The sequence below is a fragment of the Odocoileus virginianus genome, chromosome 31, assembly GCF_023699985.2.
Source record: "Odocoileus virginianus isolate 20LAN1187 ecotype Illinois chromosome 31, Ovbor_1.2, whole genome shotgun sequence".
NCBI classification, from domain to species: Eukaryota; Metazoa; Chordata; class Mammalia; order Artiodactyla; family Cervidae; genus Odocoileus; species Odocoileus virginianus.
In genome coordinates, this window is record NC_069704.1 from 11,610,766 (window position 1) to 11,634,036 (window position 23,271).

The following is a 23,271-nucleotide window of genomic DNA, read 5'->3' on the forward strand; positions in this document are numbered from 1 at the left end:
TAAAGGCATACGACAAAGCTGTATATTGTCACCCTGCTTAATTACCTTATATGCAGAGTAGATCATGTGAAATACCAGGCTAGATGAATCACAAGTTGGAATTAATATTGCTGGAAGAAATATCAACAACCTCAGATATGCAGATGATGCCACTCTAATGACAGAAAGCAAAGAGAAACTCAAGAGCCTCTTGATGTAGCTGAAAGAGGAGAGTGAAAAAGCTGACTGAAAACTCAACATTAAAAAAACTAAGATCATGGTCTAGTTCCATCACTTCATGCGAATAGAGGGGGGAAAATTTGAAACAGTGACAGATTTCACTTTTTTGGCTCCAAAATCACTGTGGTTGGTGACCACAATCATGAAATTAAAAGACACTTGCTCCTTAGATGGAAAGCTGTGACAAACTTAGACAGTGTATTAAAAAGTAGAGACATCTCTTTGTCAACAGAGGTCCATCTAGTCAAAGCTATGGTTTTCCCAGTAGTCATGTTTGGATAATGTGAGAAGTGAACCATGTAAAGAAGGTTGAGTGCTAAAGAATTGATGCTTTCGAATTGTGGTGCTGGAGACTATTGAGAGTCCCTTGGACTGCACAGAGATCAAACCAGTCAATCCTATAGGAAATCAACCCTGAGATATTCATTGGAAGGACTGATGTTGAAGCTGAAGCTTGAATACTTTGGCCATCTTATGCTAAGACCAGACTCATTGGAAAAGACCCTGATGCTGGGAATGATTGAGGGCAGAAGATGAAGGGGGTCGCAGAGGATGAAATGGTCAGATAGCATCACTGACTCAATGGACATGAATTTGAGCAAACTGCAGGAGATAGTGTAGGACTGAGAGGAGCCTGGAGTGCTGCAGTCCATGATGTTACAAAGAGTCAGATATGGCTTACTGGTAGAACAAAAACTTGCCTTAGTGGCAAATCCTAAAGTGGCAAATCCTCTCCTTGTATTTTCTACCTTGAACCGACTTTTCTTCCCCATGGGCCTCTACTCTTTTTTCTTTTCTTTTTTTTTTTCTTGGCCAAATGGCATGTGGGATCTTAGTTCCCCAGCCAGGAATTGAACCTATGCCTACTGCAGTGGAAGGAGTCTTAACCACTGAACCACCAGGGAAGTCCCCGGCCTCTACTCTTAATGACTGTCTTGATTTTATGAAGAACACAGGCTGACATTTGTGGAACCTCTGGTTTCCTTTCATCTTCAAATATATGAACAACTGTATTCATTTTTTTGCTCCCTAAGTGGCTAGCACAGGCCTGGCGGATGAAAATATCTGGCATTTGTTCCACTGAATTTAAAATGTCCTCATTTTTTATGTTCATTCCGTGAAATTAGGGCAAGATAAGGAGGCAGGAATCACAATTGCAACTGTTTTAAAATTAGGCTCAATATTTGCTTGTGATGGTTGGTGAAAAATAAATCCTCTGGTATTTAAAATCTGCCTGAAGGAGACTTGAAAATCAGGAGATGTCTACACGAATGGACTCATTTAGCTCTGATAATTAGCAACATAAGCAAAAAACAGATGAATAAGCTGGCTTTGTTTGTAAATAATTGTTTATGGTCCAAATAATTTCCCCTCTGTGACAGAGACTTCCTTGCTTAGTATTGCAACATCTCTCAAATATAAACAGTAAAACCAAATGGCTACAGACAATGATCAATGTGTTTTATGATAGCAGTACAGAGGGAGAACAAACATTCCCCAACTAACTAAACACAGCCAACCAAGCAAAGTCATTTGAACCTCTTGTGTCAGGATAGAAATGTGATAAATATGTTTTTTCAATGTATACCCAAATTGAACTTCTGTGACCAATTCTGACACTAAATTAAATTTCTGTTCCTGAAGTAAGAATGAATTTAGGAGATAACTTTAGAATGATGTTATTGGCTTGAGGATATTTATTCTAGTATATGTGTTATAAGCTCTTAGTCTAAAAATCTGAGATACGGAATTTTAGCCAAGGAAGCTTGTAGATTCAAACTCAAAAACTTTCTCCCCTCAAGACTCTCCATTTTATTTGTATTCAGTGCTGAGTATATAGGCTTTCATTAGCCACTGGTCTTCATGGGATTTTGAGAAGGAAGATGCCACGGATAATTTCTGAAATGTGAGGACATTGGCAGAATGAAATAAGACTAGTTTTGAGTCAAACATCCTGCCACTTAGGAGTTTAGATAATTGAGAGCTTTTCTACCTTTCACATATATTTCATGTGCAATTGCAATGATCCATTCCTAGAACTGCCAATATAGATTTAATTGGGCTTTCTGTTTTTGTAGTAGAAAACTGTAACTCACTTGGCCCTGTTTCTTTTCTTGGGTTCTTCTTTATTCAAAGAAACATATGTAATGTTTCTTTTCCTTTTCATTAACTTGTTATGTTTCCCAAAAAGAATACTTGAAATTGAGAAGGTAACAGTGATCCAAATTCTAACTGACATCACATATCATTGTATTGAGTTTTATTAACTCTGTGTGTTCATAATGATGCTCTATTAAACTCTTATTAAACTTCAGGAAAATAGATGGATTTGTTTGAATTATTCTAGGGACTCTTATGGGATTCGAGAGCAGTATAATGCCATGTTTCAGAAGAAATTGAGAAAAAACTGTGCTGTATATCCTCTTTCTCCATTTCCCCGCATAATCTCACTGCACATTTGCTTTATTTTGATTTTTAAAATTTTTTATTTTGTATTCAAGCATAGTTAGTTAACAGTGTTGTGTTTCAGCAAAATGTGCAGCAGAGTGATTCAGTTATATATACATGTATCTAATCTTTTTCAAATTCTTTTCTCTTTTAGTTTATTACAGAATATTGAACAGCATTCCTTATGCTATACAGTGGGTCCTTGTTGGTCATCTATTTTATTTTATGTTGTAAACTTTTAATTTTGTATTAGAGTATAGCCAGTTAACAATATTGGGATAGTTTCAGGTAAACAGTGAAGAGACTCAACCATACCTATACACATATCCATTCTCCTCCAAAATCCCCTCCCATCCAGGCTCCCACATAACACGAGCAGAGTTTCATGTGTTGTTCAGTATGTCGGTGTTGGTTATCCATTTTAAGCCTAGAAGTGAGTCCTTGTCAGCTCTAAACTCCCAGTATATCCTTCTCCCAACCTAAGTTCTCTAAGTCTGTGAGTCTGTTCCTGTTTTTGTAAATAAGTTTTCTTGTATCATTTTGTACAGTTCCTATATAAATGATGTCATATGGTATTTGTCTTTCTCTGCCTGACTTATTTCAGTCAGTATGATAATCTCCAGGTCCATCCGTGTTACTTCAAATGGTGAAAGAAGTATGTCACAGAGTATGTGCCCAAGAAATTCACTAGTATTGCATTGCTAGAAGCAGTGAGTGACCTGTTGGAAAGAGGCATTTATTTGATTTAATTTTGGTTCCTGACTGTTTTCATCTTTTTCCAGTGTCTTCATAGTCTTAATATTTTTGTATTGAAGTATAGTTGATTTACAATGTTATGTTTAATTTCTATTGTACAGCAAAGTGGCTATATCCTTTTTTTTTTACTTTTTCCATTATTTCATAGTCTTTTATGTGAGAAGCAGACAAGTTCAATGGGGAACTGCTAGCCAGATGTCATTGTAATCCAGAAGCATTTTACAGAATTTTTAAAAAACTAGGGCAAGTTTTATTTTATGATTTTTTTAATTGTCGAAGATACAGTCATTACTCCTATAACTGTGTGGTCTGACCAACAAATGACATTGGTACCCCATGGCTTGTAGTTGTTGCATTAAGAGATTCCAGGTTCAAATTAGAAGCTCAAGGCATTGAACTCCAACTGGATGAGACTCATACCCTATTTGCAATGTTGAACAATCAGTCATAAACAAAGAGAACTGGGGGGAAAAAATCTGCTTTTTGTATAATTTCCTTAATTCTTGTGCTCCCTTGGGTATATTGGCCTAATTGGGTGTTAGGTTTCTTGATCCTCTCAAATCAACTTGTTGCCATGGGATTTTGTGTTTAAAGTCCCTAGGTTGTACAAGTCGCTAGGTTAACAGTTTTAAAGACAGTCTTTCCAGGGCCTGAGTGCTGAGTATCTCATGGAAGAGTCTTGTTCGGAGCTTTGAGATGCTCTTCATCAGATGGATGCTGCGTCCACTGACCAGGAGGCCTGTTCTGCAGGGATTCAGCTGCAACATTTGCTACCGATCATCAGGGGCTTAGAGAAGACAAATCTTTTTTCTAGCGAAATCAAATTAACAACTAAAAATTAACCCTCTCTGGCCTATCTCATCTCTGTGTGCACTTGAGCAAACAAGTTGTGCTGAGGGGCATGGAGAGCATAATCTGAGATGGTAGACATCCATGTCTTATCACCCCTTCCTACAAAGGTTTCATATTTGAAAATACCGTGAAGTTTCAAAGAGTCTGATATAACCAGAAGGTGATAGGAATCCCTTGCAAACCTTGCTGGGATTCTCCCTTTGGAAATGAATTGTGGCTCAAAGACACTAGGCTATGGAATGTACTCTGTCCTTCCCAGAGCCCCTGAATCCAAATCCTTCCCCTGAATAGCTGCCTGTGCTGACTCCTTTCTTTACCCCTGCTTTCTCATCTCTAAAACCAAATGCATACTCAGTTGCTCAGTCACATCCAACTCTTTCTGACCCCGTGGACTATAGTCCACCAGGCTCCTCTGCCCATGGAATTTTCCAGGCAAGGATACTGGAGTGGATTATCATTTCCTACTCGTCTCAACCCAGGGATGGAAACCGGGGATCCTGTGTCTTCTGCTTTAGCAGGTGTGTTTTTGTTTGTTTGTTTTGACCATTGTGGCACCTGATTACAGGTCTAAAACTAATTGGCTGATCTTAATTGATGTAAGGAGGCATGTAAAGGGCCAGAGCACATATAGGGCTTAGCTTAACAGGTGCTCAATAAATGTAATTGGAACTCCCTCCTCAGTTCAACCTCATAACCAACACCTGGGATGAGAACACTCTTAGCTAGTTAGGGGAGCAATTAGGAAATTGCTTCCTATGGATTAGACTTTCCTGTGTTTGTTTTATGGCAGTGCATGTGGCTGCTTTTTATACATGTGTCTAATGATTCAACAGTTAATCATTGGGCAATCTGAAGAAGTTTGTAAGTATGTGGGTATGGTGACCTCTAAGGGAAGCTGGGGAAGAGCACCCAAATGTGAGCAACTGTCTGATAGTCATGTCAAGACACATAAGAAACTCTCTCAAATAAATGTGGAAGGTGACCACTGCCAGGTGTGGTACCACTTCCAACTCTGCTTAATAGATTTGCATTTAGGCAATATCTATAGGACCCTTACTTTCTGACAGGGGCAGAGATAAAACAGAGTTTTTGCAAATAGAATGGTTCAAAGGGGGAATGATACAAGCAAATAAGCAAGTGCAAATCAGTGGGATAGATAGGTGGATAAATATGTGCACAAGAAGCTTTGCACACAGGAGGGACTGCTTCAGGGGAATGAGCATCAGGGAAGGCTTCCTGGAAGCAGTGACTTCTGATGAGCAAAGAAGTCAAAGAAGTGGATTGAGGAAACTCACTGAGGGGCACTGTTGGAAATATGTGAGCAGACGCTGGTGAGTGTGCTGTGTGAAGCATGGATGGAGTGGGCTATTTACATATCAAGGTGGGCTTTGCAGAGTATAGTGTTCAACAATTGTTTATTGAGTGAGTGGATTGGAGACTTTGTTCCATGCCCTGCTGAAGTGCAGATAAGTGTTTTCTATTGCCTTTCTCTGATCATCCTATCGTGAATCTACTAAAAGAGAAATGGAGACAGTTTACTACAACCATTTTCCTAGAGCCGTTATAGTTCCAATGAGCTCTGATTTTTCTTTTTAAATTTTAAAAATATTTTTGTATGATTTTAAAGGTTACTTTTCATTTGCAGTTATTATAAAATATTGGCTATATTCCCCATGTTGTATAATTATCCTCGAGCCTATCTTACAGCTAATAGTTTGTACTGCCCACTCTCTCACCGCTATGTTGCCCCCCACCACTGGTAACCACTAACAGATGTCCTCTATATTTGTGAATATGATTCTTTTATATTATAGTCACTGGTTTGTTGTATTTTCTATCTTATGATACTTATCCTTTTCACGTTTTATGCCTTTACAGTTCACATGAATTTAGCACTGGCTTTATTCCTAAGGTTTCTGTGACTGTTCTTGACACAGTTAATAGCCTCTACAGTCCCACCAGACTTAGCAATATGTCATAGTTGCTTCAGATATTTTTTTCTGTTAAACGGAAATAAAGTGTTACTGGTGGAGCAGAAGCCCATCTTTTCTCTTCCCTCCCTCCTGGGACTTAGCTTTTGTCCTGACATTCTCATGCATGTCTTAAATCTTTTACTATAAATGTATATATCTATAAACATAGTATTCTAAATATGAATAATATGGTCATTTCCTCATATATGTTTTCATATTTCAAAAAATCAGACATCATTTCAAGATGAACCAATTCAAGATGAACCTTCAAGAAAATGTATCATTTAACAAAAATGTGGGAGGGAACTCAACCAAAAGCACTATATTTAAAACAGATGCTCTAGTGTCTGAAACAGGAAAGAAAATTTAAAATCACAGAATGAAAAAGCAAAATGATCACTTCAAAAATCATTTGTGTTACTTTATATTTCAGGAGGGAAATACATTAAAAATTTTTCTTTGGTTACCATTAATCAAGTATGGAAAAATTGATACTAAAGGAGGAAATGGAATAAAAACAAACCCAATGAGGCTTTTATACACTTTGCATCCTGATAAGATTTACTGGCTGTTTAGTTAAGGACTCTATAATTGGATAGATCAATGATGAAACAAACTAGTACAGGGCATTTCTCCTTCATCTAATTAGACTCCCTGAATCATGGAATTTAAATTATATGTGGAGAGACTCTGTCAAAAGAGACTCTCCTGCTTCTCCAGTAATTGAAAGCAACTGGAGTTTTACTTCTGGCCCCCAGCATCTGGGAAACTTTCATCTTTTTTTCTCCCCCCAAGTGTGTATATGCATAAAAGAAAAAATTTTCAGTTTTCCAAATAGATTTCAAATTTGTCCTCATTCAGCATTTTGTTGAGTTTAAATTTGTCATTAAAATTATATCATAGACATAGTAAAAGAAAACCAAGGTGAAGGAAGACCTAGTTTAAGCTACCTACAATTCTTATATGTTCACCTGGGCCATATGTTTATCCTCCCCTCAAGTCTGTCCTAAAGGGCAAGATATTTCAGGGTTATTTCACGTGGGTTTAGGATTCTTTTGTGGAATGCAGTCTCTGAATTATAGACCCTGGGAGCAAAGACAGATAAAGACAGAACTCAGGTAAGTTCTGCCTCAGAAGTTGAGCCATCCCCCCAGGGCTATTAGCCTTCTGAAGCTGTATGTTAATTGCTCCGTCAGCTCTGACTCTTTGCAATCTCATGGACTATAGTCCCATCAGGGTCCTCCATCCACAGCATTTTCCAGGCAAAAATACTAAAGTTGGTTGCCATTTCTTTCTCTAGGGAACCTTCCCAACCCAGGGATCAAACCCAGGTCTCTTTCATTACAGGCAGATTCTTCACCGTCTGAGCCGCCAGTGAAGACGGTCGAATCATTGTGCTTGTATGTTAAATCACTTCGGTCATGTCGGACTCTTTGCAGCACCGCGGACTGTAGCCCGCCTCCCACTGCAGGAGAGGTAAAAGACGCAGGTTATCCCTGGATTGGGAAAAATCCTCTGGAGAAGGGCATGGCAACGTGGGTTTCTTGCCTGGACAAACCCATGGACAGAGGAGCCTGGAGGGCTATAGTCATGGGGTCGCAAAAAGTCGGACATGACTGAAGTGACTTAACATGGACTGTAGCCCACCAGGTTCCTCTGTCCATGGGATTCTCCAGGCAAGAATACTGGAGTGGGTTGCCACCTCCCTCTCCAGTAGATCTTCCCCACCCAGGGATCGAACCTGCATCTCCTATGTCTCGGGCCTGGACAAGTAGGTTCTTTATCATTAGCACCAACTGGAAAGCTGAGTGCTTCACCAGTCCCTGGGGCTATTTCTCCAAGACAGATCCTAGCTCTGATATCTTTCCTTTTTTTTTTTTTTTTTAAAACTTCTTTCTTTATATTGGAAGATAGCTGATTAACAACATTGTGATAGTTTCACACATATCTGTTGTGATAGTTCAAACATATCTGTTGAATATATCCCAATTTAACTATTAATGAGTGAAGAATTTAACTATTGACTGACTTTTCTTTTTTCTTTTGGACTCACTTTTCCTTTTTGCCTGTGTACTCTAAAAATGTTTATAGGATTGCTCTGAATTATTCCAAACACAATGGGATATCCGAAAAGCAGAGCATTGTGGCTTTAGTTATTTCTAGTAAAAATCCTGTATATGTTTTTAATGAAAAATCAAAATATTTACAGACCTGTATATTTTAAGATCCTTTGTATCTTGCAGTTGTAGTAATAGCTTCCACCTCACTTGAAAAGAAGGGATCACCCAGGTAAAGAGATGAGTAGAGTCCCTTTGCTTCCACTTGGGATTTCACTTCTCTTTACCTGGATGATCCCTTCTTTTTTTAAAAAAAATATTTTTAATTGGAGGATAATTACTTTACAATGTGGTGATGGTTTCTGCCATATATCAACATGAGTCAGCCACAGGCATACATGTGTTCCCTCTGTCTTAAACATCACTCCCACCTCCTTCCCCGTCCCACCCCTCTAGATTGTCACAGAGCACCAACTTTGGGTTCCCTGCACGATCCAGTAAATTCCCACTGGCTATCTGTTTTACATAAGGTAATGTATATATTTCAGTACTACTATCTCAAGCTTTCCCACCCTCTCCCTACCCCACTGTGACCAAAAGTCTGTTCTTAGTGTCTGTGTCTCCTTTGCTGCTTTGCAAGTAGGATCATCAGTATCATCTTTCTAGATTCCATGTATATGCATTAATATATGATATTTGTCTTTCTCTTTCTGATATACTTCACTGTATAATAGGCTCTAGATTCACCCACCTCATTAGAATTGACTCATATGTGTTCCTTTTTATAACTGAGTAATATTCCATTGTGTATATGTACCACAACTTTATCCATTCATCTATCTATGGACATCTAGGCTGCTTCCATGGCCTAGCTATTGTATGATCCCTTTTATTGAAGTGAGATGGAAGTTATTACCACAGTTGCAAGATACAGGGATCTTAAAATATACAGGTCTATGAATACTTTGAGTCTTCATTCAAAGTATCTAGCATTTGTACTAGAAATAACTAAAGCCATAATGCTCTGCTTTTCAAATATCTCATTGTGTTTGGAATAATTTAGAGCAATCCTGTAAACACTTTAGAGTACTTATGCAAAAAGGAAAAGTCAGTCAATGGTTAAATTCTTTATTCATCAAGAGTTAAATTGGGATATATCCAACAGATATGTTTGAAATGGCTGTTGGTAAAATATAGCTTCAGGAATTGTTTCTAAAAAGATTGATTTTTTTAAATGGCATTGAACAACAAAAGAACACTTTTTTAAAAGCAACAAACAAAAATGCTTCCAGCACAATTGGTAGATTTTAAGCAATATAAACAGAACTGAAAAAAATCAAACAGGAAAACTAAAAATATGTCAGAAAAAGAATTACTGATTTTCAAACTTTAAATCAAGAGACAGACACAAAGAAAAGATGTCATAAGAAGAGGAAGTTTTTAACCCAAATTTTACAAATAATTTTTATATTTATTCTGAATATTGGTCCCTAGAAGAATGTGTGCACATCCCATAGAGATAGGGGTCAGATACAGAGATGGAATTTCCATGTCTTTCTGCAAAAATAATTTCCTTCATTGGTCTGTCATTGTCATAACCACCCTCCCCAAGTCTATTAAACTTCCTGCCTGTGAAAATATCATTTCAAATCTCCTTGGTGAAGTAGACAATTGATGAGAAAATGTTAGACAAAAAAATAACTTGTGTTAAACTGAACTGTTTGCATCTCAAAACTTCTTCACTGTTTTCTCTGATGAATTCCTACCTCTTCAGTCTTAAAATCTCAAACTTGAGAAAATTCTCCTCTATGAAATCTTTAATAACATTCCTCACCATTTTCCTGTGCATTCCTTTCCCTGACACTGATGACTTCTTCTTCTGTGCTCTCTCTACACCTTGTGTAGACTTTAATTGTATCATTTATAACCACTGAGCCACACTTGGTTACTGAGACACTAGTAAAATATACTGCGAGATCTTTGAGAATAATAACTTTTTTTTTTTAGATTCCAAGCATTGCTAAGAAGCTGTCTAATGATCAGCTCAACAAAACACGTATTCATGAGTAAATTACGGGAAGGTGAAGAAAAGTCCTGGGGTTCCCCTGTATGGCACACCAGATATAGCTGATCCTGGCTCTGGAAGCATGAGAGACAGGATTTCTTCAAAACAAATTCTGAGAGGAATGGAGAGTTTTAGTTTAATGGGTAGTATTTCATTTTGGCAAGATAAAAAGGTTCTGGAGATTGGTTGCACAACAGTGTGAATATACTTAATTTAACACTGCCAAATTGTTCACCAGAAAATGGTTAAGATGGCAAATTTTATGTTTTGTGTATTTTACCATAATTAAACATAAAAAAAAGTTTGGATGACGAGGAAGAGGACATATGAGCACAAGACATTGTAGGTGACCTAACGACCTCTCACCTGTGACAAGCAGAGATGATATCCGTGACAACTGGCTAGTCACTTGGTGTTTTTCCTTTTAGGCGCACTGTGTTTCAGATTGTATCTTGTTTGAGTTTTTGACTAACCCTATGAATGGAACACATTTTTTCTCCTGCATTTTAAAGACCTAGAAACTAAGATGAAAAGAAGTGAACTGAACACTGGGGATCTGCTGGGTCACTGCCAAGATTGGTGGTCAGCTCTCTGGTGTTAACCACGTAGGCTGGGCTCATGATCTCACGATATCTTGTCCTACCTGTGGTGGTTTAGGCCCAGAGAAAGCCACTCTGCTCCCACTTGGGGCTCTGGGGGCTGGTCCAGTATGCTGCTGTTAGGAGGTCATCTTGGATGAACAGGAAAGGAAGAGTTTTCTCTCAAGGATTGCACCTGTCCTCTGTCTGGGTGATCCTCTTAAGCAGCTAGTTTCTTATTTGGTGGGAGACACATTGAAGTCTGTGGTGAGGGTCCGTTCTCCACTCACATTTCCTTGATGCCATTATCATCATCATATTATTATTACTATTATATCATTTTTACATGAGCCCAGTGGATCATGGGAGCCTGAGTGGTTTTGACTGTACAATGGCAGCGTTTATATCTGCTTGTCCTCGTCAGTGTGGCCAGCACTCAGGTCCAGGTGTTACACAAGAACATCTCTGGACATATAACCTCATGCACATTATAAATGCCACATTCCAACCCAACTTCAGCTGCTGAGTCAGTTGAATCACAGGACTGCAAACTGATAGCTCCTATATTGCCCAAACGTTGTGCATGTGAGCCTCAGCTGGTGCAGTGCTGGCCACTGTAACACAACTGCCTTTAAACCAACTGAGAAGAATTCTATTTTGAATGCCAGCAAAGTCTAGATTTGGGAGGAAGGCAGTGACGTCTAATTCTCCCTTGCAGCTGCTCAGGAGACTAAGTTTTGCAGCCTTCCTGGCAGCTGGGTCTGGCCATGAGACTAGGTGTTGACCGATAGGATGCGAGCAGGAATAGCAGCTTCTAAATTGACTTTGTTTAAGGAAGTCACCTTTATTTCTTCTCTGCTGTTTTCCACGAACCTGTCCAGTGAGTTAGCCTCAATCATGCTGCCTTGGGTCATTCCCTAGGGCAGGATTTTTCAAATTTCTTGGTCTTAGGACTTCTTCAGACTCTGAAAAATTATTGAGGAATCACAACTAGCTTTTGTATCTATGGGCAGATTTACTGTATTTAAAAAGTAGAACTAAGAAAAATTGTGTTAATTATTTATCAAGTCATTTAAAACTAACTGTAAGAAACCTATTATATAGTAACATAATATTACATATTAACATATAAGTACATTTTAATGAAAACTAGCCATGTTAAAAAATTTAAGCTATGTATGAATTCATTTATTATAATAAAACTGGTACATGTTAATATAAGAACATATTTTATTTAAATATTTTATTTTCCTAGACAAAAATGTCAGTGAGAAGAGGGGAATTGTTTTACATTTTTCAAATCACCTAATGTTTGGCTTAAAAAAAACAGCTGTGGGTTCTCACATATGCTTCTGCATGAACTTTGCTGGGATAGACTCTTTTGCTTGCAGTCTGTAAGGAAGAACCAGCTCATACAGATAGTAGCTGGCAGAGGAAGTATTCTAGTAGTCATTTAAAAAATTTTTATTCTTTTTTGATACTGCAACAAATATAAGTGATAGTTTCTTAAAGGTTAGTTGCAATGTGAAGTTTGAAACTTTATCAAGTGACTTTCATACTCAGGTACATGAAGAATCTACTGGTCTGTTTTGCACTTTAAATGGATCTTTTACCCGTTCATGACCTTACAATATTGCCTCACTGAGTTGTGAGTAGACCTTTCAAATGTTGACACATTTTATTAAACAACATCAAAACATCCCAACTGTTCACATCAACACAAATCTCAGAAGAAAAAAAAAAGTGGTAGTAACTTAAAGATAGTCAAAAATCTTTAAGTACTGGGAAGCTGTCAATTTCAAGGTACAGGTACAAATTTTTCAAAATTGTAATTTTTGCTTCAAAGCTCAAATTTTGTAATTGGCAACAAATACTGTCAGTTGTTTTTCAAAGATGTCTGTCAAACACCCAAATCTAAATAAGAATATTTGTCTTTCAGCTCTTCTTTCAAGTGAAAATCATGATCCATGGAGAAAATAAAAGTAGCTAGCTCTCCTTGAAATGCAAAATTTCACAAGCGTTTTTCTTAGAGACAATTCTTAGAGAATTGGAATTCACCAGACTTGATACATACTGCCAAATTCATTACCTGAAGTATTGTAAAGAATCAAGAATTCATAACATTAATATTTCTCACTGCTTCATCAAAGACATTTTACAGTGAATCTGGCTTTTCTACCTTGTGATTGGGTGGCAGTTAAGAATACGTTGAATACTAGTCCGCTTGGACTTGCTGGTGTCCCTGCCTTGACTGAGGCCAGCAGTTTCATCTACCATTGCTTGTGTAACATTCGTTTAAATGTCAGTGCAGTGAAAATGGCAAGATATCTTAGTATCATTATGAAAATAGTTCCGACCTATGACCTTCCTGGATGGGTCTCTAGGATTCCAGTGTTGCAATACAAGGGAAGGTCAAGGCCTTCACGTTCTTGAAAACTTCCCCAGTGTCCATGTAGAGCTGCAACAAGAAGTTAACTGCAATGTCACGGGGAAGGGGAGCACCCATAGAACCTAGACTTACGGCCTACCTACCGTTTCTGAGTGTTCTTTATTCCTAGCTGAGCTAAACTGTCTGGAATGGGAAAGTGAGCGTCTTATGAAACCGTTTTTTCAGGGCCAGGGAAGGTGGGACAGGCCAGCATGAGGCAGGGACTGGTGGCTGGCCAGAGTCCCCGCAGCCACAAGCTTCCTGGGCAGCGTCGTGGAGTACGTTTCAGTGTTTCTGAAAACCTGGAAACAAGGGATGTCAGGCATTACTTTGCCTTGAAGCTCTTCCACCTAAGGATTTTTAGCTTTTGCAGCCCCATTTGGGGTGTACAGATCCATCCCTCTCTTTGTTCTGCCAAAATGTCCTCCTCCATCCCACCTTTGCTCAAGATATCCAAAGGAGCAAAAGGCATGGTGGGCTTCCTGTATCCTTACCATCAGCTCTTCAGCTATTGCTCAGGGCTGCCAGGGTCCTTTCCAGGCTTCTGGCGGCCTCACTCGGAGAACTATACCCTTGGGATTGTAAGTGAAGCTTGTTTCAAAGTAAATGACATTTTAGGGGATGGGGGGAGAGTGTCTGAACTTCTTTGGGGTTGAATTCTGGTGGTGTCCTGGCAGTTCTGTTTGTTATATATTTCTGATGACATCCTGGCTTTTCCTGTTGCTGGTGTATGATTCACCTTTTTTGGGTCTAACAAGTTGGTTATCATTTGTCTTTGCATTTTTAGCTTCTGAAAATGTATTATTTCACTCTGAGTCAGCTCCGGGATGGTGACAATAGGCCTGTCTTTTCCCGGCATCACCATGCCCTATTGTTATGGTCCACACTCTGATAAATTTGCATATTTAATCTCTAAAAGAGGACCCAGAGCCGCTTAACATAATTGTAGAGTTTATCTATTTGACAAAGGTGCCTGACTCAGAGGGAGAATGAGGGCTGGTACCTGGCCCTGTTCTGCTCATCAAGCTATATTCCCACAGGGCTAGATGTGCCCAGAGTGAGCGTCTTTTTCTCTTGTCTCCACAGAAGGGGTGCCTTTCTTTAGCTTGTATCAAAATCTTCCAATAGGGACTTAAGGTGGCTCTATCAGGACTTACCTTGGCCCCTCCTGGGTCCTTTAAAGGATGGTTTGCTTTGTGGCTTGACCATTTTTGTCTTACTTAGAAGGGCCTTTAAGGCCTTCCAGATATAAGTCCTGTTGTCTGTTTCTTTCCCACCCAATCTGGCCTTCGCCTAGGGTCCTGGGGGAGTGGGCCAAGAGCAGTATTTTGTCCCTGCTGGAGAGCTGGACTGTTCAGCTAAATTGCAAGGACTAAGTTCTACCAACTCATCTCCTTCCTGTGTCCAATCTAAGGCACATCCTCTTCCTTAGCAAAAAGGAGGCCTTTGTTATATGTAAGTATAGGAAGGAATATCTGATAAGCCAGAGACCAATATACAGCCAGCAAGCACCAAGCACCCATGAGGGAGACCACTTAAGTAAGGACAAAAATGTGGTTTTTCTCGCATAATGAACAGATGATTCTGACTATGACAACATCAGACATAGTCCTAGAAGTGGCTACTCTTGCTGCTGCTGCAGTTTCTGTTGGGCAGTCCTGTGTCTAGAACTGCTGCATACAACAGAATCTGATATAGATATTTCTTTCTTCTTCCCCAGCCCCTCACATCAAAGGGTGCCATGAGCTTTCTGTCCTTGCTGGCCCTAAAGTTTCTCTGGAACCCTGGTTCTTTTCATCATGGCCCTTGTAGCTAGTTTCTTTATTAAAAAGTCTTTAAAAGTTCCATCTTGGAGTATGGTTAATTTCTGTCTCTGGTTGGTCCTTAGATCATCATGAAAGTACAGAACCATGGGGACAAAGAGAACCTTGAACAGACTTGGAGGTAGAGGTGAGCAGTTGGGAGAAGAAGTTGGCAGAGAGTGATTTTGGATTTTTCAAAAACAACTAAGGAAGTTAGAAATTAATGGAGAAATTTCTTACCAATTCTGAAAGGAAATTATCTTTCACCTAGAATTTTATTCTTAGTCAGAACATCAGTTAAGGGATTTCCCTAGTGGTCCAGTGGCTAAAAGACTCCACACTCGCATTGCAGGGTGCTGGTTCAATCACTGGTGAGGGAACTAGACCCCCATGTGCCACAACTAAAGATCCGCCTGCTGCAACTAAAAAATAAAGATCCTGCATGCCGCTGCAGAGACCTGGCACTGCCAAATAAATAAATAAATAAACATATGTTTAAAAAGGACATCAGTTAAATATTAAATAGTCTGAAGATATTTTCAGACCTTTAGGTTCTCTAGGAATTGACGTCGTTTCTCAGGAACCTCCTTGGGGAGGTTCCCCTGCACAATGAGAGAATAAGCAAATGAAAAGGAAGACACAGGACCTGGGAAACAGGAGATCCTAAGGGAGACGGAGGTGAAGGAACTCCTGCCAGAAACAACTGGGAGAGATCGCAGGTCAGCACAGGAAGCAACTGAACCAGTAAAAACAGGTCAGGGCTCCAACATCAGCTTTAATAGAATAGTTTTGAGAAGAGATTTAGACAATGGAGAACAATTTGAAAGTGCATTAGTGATAAATATATAGAAAGCAAAGCAAAAAGTGGCATACTTCCTAGGTTAGCAGTGGATAATATAAATACTATTAACCTAACAAAAATTAATATAAGTACAGGGGATAGGAAGTGTGTGATTGTGCGCATGCATATGTGTGTGTGTTATAGTGGTGGTGGTGCTGGTGAAAGTGGGGAAGAGATGAAGAGCCATCAAGGCCAAGGCACCAGCCAGCTAATAAATAACTTCTCAAAGTGACAAGGCAAGAAAAATTGCTATAAGCATGGTACTGAGATATATGGATGCACATATATAGAATCACGCTAAGTCGCTTCCCTGGTAGCTCAGATGGTAAAGCGTCTGCCTGTAATGCAGGACACCTGGGTTCGATCCCTGGGTCGGGAAGATCCCGTGGAGAAGGAAATGACAACCCACTCCAGTATTCTTGCCTGGAGAATTCCATGGACAGAGGAGCCTGGTAGGCTACAGTCCATGGGATTGCAGAGTCGGACACGACTGAGCGACTTCATTTCACTTTAAGTTGCTTCAGTCCTGTCTGACTCTTTGCAGCCCCATAGAAGTACCCTGCCAGGCTCCTCTGATCATGGGATTCTCCAGGCAAGAATACTGGAGTGGGTTGCCAGTCCCTTCTCCAAGGGATCTTCCCGACCCAGGGATTGAACCTGGGTCTCCTGCATTGCAGGCGGATTCTTTACCATCAAAGCCACCAGGGAAACCCTATAAACTCTATATGCAGGTTTAATTTTAAATTTTCCATGAAAAAACCCAAAATAAAACCTAAAAATGGGAAGAGATATGAGAATGAAGGAGTCTATGTGATTTTTTTTCTTTAATTTGCCATATTAATAAATTGTTCACGTTTCAAAACAAAAATCCAAACCATTAACAAGTAGATCTGAAATAAAATAACTGGGCAGAAAATATTGCTCCCTTGCTTCCTTGGGCTTGTTCAGGGGCTCTTGCCAAATGGTGTGCTCAATACTCACATAGCTTTGATCTGTGAACTGCAAACGAACATCCCATTTCCTTCCTGAGCATGGGTAGGGCTGTCTGTGTTCCAGTCACACCTCACCCCTTGACCTCCCTAGCCCTTTACAGTTGTAGTGGGTTGAATTGTGTTCCTCAGAAAGATATGTCCAACTCTTAATCCCAGGTACTTGCAAATGTGACTTTATTCGTAAATAAGGGCTTTGCAGGTATTATTATGTTGACGATCTCAAGATGAAGTCATCCTGGTTTTAGACTGTGTCTTGAGTCTAATGACTAGTGACCTTATAAGAGAAAATAGAGGGAAATTTGAGACACAAACACAGAAGAGACACAGGGAAGAAGCCACATGAAGATGGAGGCAGGGATTGGAGTGATGTAGCCACATCCAAGGCACCAGGAGCCACTAGAAGCTGAAAGAGGCAAGGGTGGTGATCCTCCCCTAGAAAATCTTAGAGGGAGCTTGGCTCTGCCAACACCTTGATCTCAGACTTCTGGGCCTCAGATCTGTGATAGAACCCATTTGTGTTCATCCCTAGGAAACAATAGAGGAAACAATAGAGTACACAGATGCAGATGAAGGAGAAGCAAGCCTTCGAGTGTGTGGTGTGAGTTTTTCAGGTCCTCTTCTCATCAAACAAATGTTTGCTGAGCTCCTGACATTTATCAGGCACTGCACTGGGCCTCGAGGTTGGAGATGATAACTTAGAGGCAGAGGCAGCTTGACCATGTGCTGTGGTCCATGTCAAAGCATTTGGGCTTCATCTCCTGAACCAGAACAAGCCTCTGAAAGATTGTAAGATGAGTTTGGTGCTTTGGATAAAAAACTTGGAGCAGAGGGCAGTAGGTAGAAGGGGTTTTGGTGGGAACCTGGGAAATGTAGTTAGGACCAGTGTTTTCAAATGTGGAGTGTTGGGCCCTTCATTGAGGAGACTTGGGTAGGAGAGGCCTGTCCTGTCTGAAACATTCATCAGGCCTATTGTTTTCATAATATAAATGATAAGCCATCCCAGCATGAGAAAACCTTGGGTAGTGGAACCCTACAAAAGATAGCATGACAAAATGTTGTAGGGTGATGGATTCTGAAAGATTAATCACACTACACCTCAGATTTTCTGAGTATTTATGTACCATACCAAGTGCTTTTAACTGTTATTTCACTTAATTCTCTAGCAGTCCTGTGAGGAGAGTATTATTATTATTTCTACTTTAATCGTGAATAGTTGAGGCTTAGATTCGGGTCAAGTCACACAATTAGGCAGAGGTGGGACTCAACTCGAGTGACTATACTCCTTAGCCATTCCCCAATATTTCACTCCCTTTAAAAAAATTCATTATTTCTTAAAATTTTGTTGCAGTTAATTTACCATGTGTTAATTTCTGCTGTGTAGTTAAGTGACTCAGTCATACATTATATATGTTTTTTGATATTCTCTTCCATTATGGTTTATCATAAGATATTGAATATAGTTTCTTGTGCTATTCAGTAGGAGCTTGTTGTTTGTCCAGCCTATATATACTGGTTTGCCTCTGCTAACCCCAAGCTCCCAATCCTTCCCTCCCTCACCCCTCTGCAATTCCAAGTCTATTTTCTGTGTTTCTGAGTCTGTTTTGTAGTTATGTTCATTTGTTTTATATTTTAGATTTCACATATAAGTGGTATCAGATGGTATTTGTTTTTCTCTTTCTGACTTCATTTAGTATGATAATTTCTAGATCCTTTCATGTTGCGAATAGCATTATTTCTTCTTTTTGTGACTGAGTAATATTCCATAATATATATATAATATATTTCAAATATATAATTTCATATATTATATAGATTTTCTTTATCAACTCATCTATTGATGAACATTTAGGCTATTTCAGTGACTTTTCTATTGTGAATAGTGCTGTTGTTAACATAGGGGCACATCTATCTTTTTGAATTATAGTTTTATCTGGGTATATACCCAGGAGTGGGATTGCTGGATCATATGGAAACTGTAATTTTAGTTTTTTGAGGAACCTTCATACTTTTTTCCACAGTGGCTGCACCAGTTTACATTCCAGAATTACAAGGATGTGAATGAAGGCAGTGGCAGTCAATCTGGGTGGAGCAAGATCGATATGAGGGCAGTTTCAAAAGACTTGTTGACAAATCAAACCGGGAAAGGTGAAGGGAAAAAAATAACTTGGGACACAAGAAAAGATATTATCCACACTTTTTTCTTTCTGCTTTGAAAATATTATATTTAGAATTTTTTGTTTCAAATAGTAAGAATTTTACATAATCAACCCAATACAATCTATATAAAGCAGTTCACTAAAGCTTATGGTACATCTGAGCTATAGAACAGACTTAATTCCATGCAACAGTATTCATCAGTGAATTTTGTAGCAAAGATGATATAAAACGCAAGTAGTCACACATGAGTTTCTCTCTTGGATGGTTAGACTTCTATAGAATGTGTAAACAGATTAATGCATTTTACACAGTACAGTTGTGTATCATCAAATACCCTCAATTGCAAAACAAGTCTGATTTTTTTCTGCATTTAACTTCATTTGAGGAAATCTCTGGCATGTATTTTAAGCCATGTTTAATAAGTGCCTGTATTGCTTTTCTAGGGCTGCATAATAAAGTGCCACAGACTAGGTGGCTTAAACAACAACAGAAATATATTTTCTCCCAGTTCTGAAACCTGGAAGTCCAAGATCAAGGTGTCAGCAGGTTGATTTTCTTCTGAGGCCTCTCTCCCTGGCTTGAAGATGACTGCCTTCCTGCTCTGTCTTTGCCTTCTTCTCTGTGCTTTTGTATCCAAATCTCCTTCTCTTATAAGGACAAAAGTCATGTTGGATTATGATCCACCCAAAAGACCTTATTTTAACTTAATCATTCCTTTAAAGACCTTATCTCCAAATTCAGTTATTAGGTTGGTGCAAAAGTAATTGCAGTTTCAAACTGTGAATTTTTTAATCATTTTAACTAGACTCAAACACATCTTTATTAATCAAAATAGGAGCCATTACAATCAACACATTTTTGCTAATGAGAAATAATTTGTTTATTCCTCTAGTGTAAAAATCCGTGCTTTAGGATTCAACGAACTCTTGGAAAGCATTTTCTGCATCCTGCTGGTTGTGGAAGCGTTTTACCTGTGAAAAGTTGTCAAGATACTTGAAGAAGGGGTAACCTGTTGGCAAGACATCAGGTAAATATTGTGGATAAAGCAAAACTTTTAGCCTAATTTGTTCAACTTTTGAAGCGTTGGCTGTGCAGCGTATGGTCAGGCTTTGTCTTGAGAAAGAATTGGACCCATTCTGCTGACTGATGCCGGCTGCAGGCATTGTAGTTATTGGTGCATCTCATCGATTTGCTGAGCATGTTTCTCACATGTGATTCTTTCGCTGGGATTCAGAAAGCTGTAGTGGATCCAACGGGAAGCAGACCACCAGACAGTGACTTTTTCTGGTGCAAGTTTGACTTTGGGAGGTGCTTTGGAGCTTCTTCTCAGTCCAACTACTGAGCTGTTAATCACTGGTTGTCGAATGAAATCCACTTTTCATTGCATGTTACAACCTGATTGAGAAATGGTCCATTGTTACTGTGTAGAATAAGAGAAGACACTTCAAAACAACGATTTTTTAAAAATTTTCAATCAGCTCTTAAGGCATGCACTCATTGAGCTTTTTCACTTTTCCAATTTGCTTCGAATGCTAAGTGACAGTAGCATGGTCGATGTTGAGCTCTTTGGCAGCTAGTGTAGTTATAAGAGGATCAGCTTTGGTAATGGCTCTCAATTGGTTGTTGTCAACTTCCCATAACTGGCCACTACACTCCTCATCTTCAAGGCTCTCATCTCCTTTGCAAAACTTCTTGACCTATCACTGCACTGAATGTTTGTTAGCAGTTCCTGGGCCAAAGGCATTGTTGATGTTGCGAGTTGTCTCTGTTGCTTTACGACCCATTTTGAACTCGAATTAGAAAATTGCTTGAATTTGCTTTTTGTCTAACATCATTTCCATAGTTTAAAATAAATATAAAATAAACAGCAAGTAGTAAGTCATGAGCAAAAAAAAAATTAAAGTGAGAAAAGCACATTAAAATGATGTATAACATAACCACATTTACTTAAGGTATTCCAAAATCAAAAGGCAAATTTCTACAATGCAAAAACCACGATTACTTTTGCGCTGACTTTCTGAGGTTCTGGGGGTTAAGACTTCAACATGAATTTAGGTAGGGGACAGTTTAGGTAGCCCATAGTATTGTCCAAGATCACGAAGTTCAGAGCCGTATTCACGCTGTAGGAAGCCGTTTCTTGAGATGATGGGATCCAGTTGCTCAGGCCATTCAGACAATCAGAACAGAGCCAAAAGTGACTTCACTGTGGGACACTTAGTGAAGTTACCTCCCGCTTCCTTATTATGTGGCCTGTTTCCCAGGGCTAGAGAGATTTCAGTCATTCTTTGGCATTATTGCTGGCCGTGGGGACCTCTACATCTGATATTTTAAAGGGATGAGAACATGGGTGGGTGGAGGTTGAAAGTATTTGTTTAGATACAAGTACATAGACAGGCTGAATGAAATGGTGTGATCTCAGAGGGTGTGTTGAAACTGGCAAAAACTTTGGAGGTCAGTGCTCTGAGACTTCTAGAACTATGTCTCCTTTTCCTTAGTGCAACACTCTCTATGAAAGGTCACTGCACATTCATCAGTTTGACATCATGGAAGAAAAGCTCCCTTCAATCTTGTTTTTCCTTATGTGTGACTCAGAGTTCATTTATTAAGGGAAAAGGCTGTGGAGGTACTTGTATATTTCCTAATAAACAAAGTGAGAGGGAATTTTTTTGCTACATATTGTTTAATTAAAACATATTTCCAACTGATTAGCTCTGTAATAAAACAGGGTAACTACTTTCCATTATTTAAAAATCCTTCCCTGTCTTCCCAGTTGAAGTATTCTTCTGCTCCCCTGTCCAATGAATGGCCTTTTATTTAGCCTCACTTTTGGCCTCACACTGAAGAGTCTCAAATCTGTATCTACCACCTAGAGTTTTCCCCTAAGCTTCATAAGTTGATTGCCAGTTCTCTCTAGGTCTTTCCATTTTACTGCTCTATAGGAAGCTTAAACTCTTACATGTAGTATACCAATATGTACCAAATATGTATCAAAGTGAACTTCTTTTTTAAAATTTATTTTATTGAAGTATAGTTGATTTACATAGTTGTATTAAATTTCTGCTGTCCAATGAAATGACACAGTTATACACACACACACACACACACACACACACACACATTCTTTTTTGTATTCTTTTCCTTATGGTTTTTCACAGGATATTGAATATAGTTCCCAGCGTTCTACAGGAGGACCTTATTGTTTATCCATTTTCTTTTTTTTCCATTTATTTTTATTAGTTGGAGGCTAATTACTTTACAATATTGTAGTGGTTTTTGCCATACATTGACATGAATCGTATAATAGTTTATATCTGCTAATCCCCAACTCCCAAAAAAGTGAACTCCCTGTGTCCCTCAGAAATGCTGCTCAGCTTCTAAATGCCCCATTCTGGTTCATGAAACTTACTCAAAGAACTTAGAGATACACTTGTTTTCCTCTCACACCTCATCTCCCATAATTAGACCCCCAATCCTACTAACTCTGTGTCTTAAATACATATCCTGGCTATGCTTTCCTCTCCTTCTCTTACATTTAGATCCCGACCATCTTTTCCCCAAGCCTATTGCATTTGCTTCTCCAGGTGTCTCCCCGTCTCCTGTCTCACTGTTTTCTCCTTTCCTTGGATCCTAAACCTATAGACACATTACAGCCTCCTTAGCCGACATTCCAGGCTCCCATCTGGGGCCTGGCCACTTACACAACATTCTGTCCTGAAACACACCCTTTCCTACAACTTGTGTTGCTTTAATGTAGCCTGATGTTCCCCAACTTGCGGTCATGGCTCATGTGTATATGCAAACTCCTACTTCCCTTGCAAGCACTACACCCTTGGGATGCCTTCCGTGGTTCCCACAGCTTGGACTTGGAGCTCTTTTCTGTGGCTTATGACGTATTGTGCACACTCTTCATTTCACTGGTCTACTGAGGTGAACCAGTTTCCTTATCTGTCTCATACATCGGATTTCCTTATGCCCAAGGACAGTTTTATTCACCTCTCTGCCTCTAGTGTCTAGTCAATCAGTGCCTTTAAGTATACTGAATAAATAAATGTGAAAGTGCTTTCAAAAGTTTCAAGTCTGATGGAAGTATAGGGAATCTTTTT

The 23,271-nt window shown here is 39.2% G+C and overlaps 1 long non-coding RNA gene across 1 annotated transcript in view; it reads left to right on the top strand.

The window, feature by feature from the left end:
* LOC110126070 (uncharacterized) overlaps window positions 1-22,253 on the top strand; it is a 185,592-nt gene extending 163,339 nt beyond the window's left edge. The window contains exon 7 of the long non-coding RNA XR_011484937.1: window positions 20,061-22,253. This is a non-coding gene — a long non-coding RNA (uncharacterized lncRNA). The remainder of the gene's footprint in view (window positions 1-20,060) is intronic.
* Window positions 22,254-23,271: the final 1,018 nt, after the last annotated feature.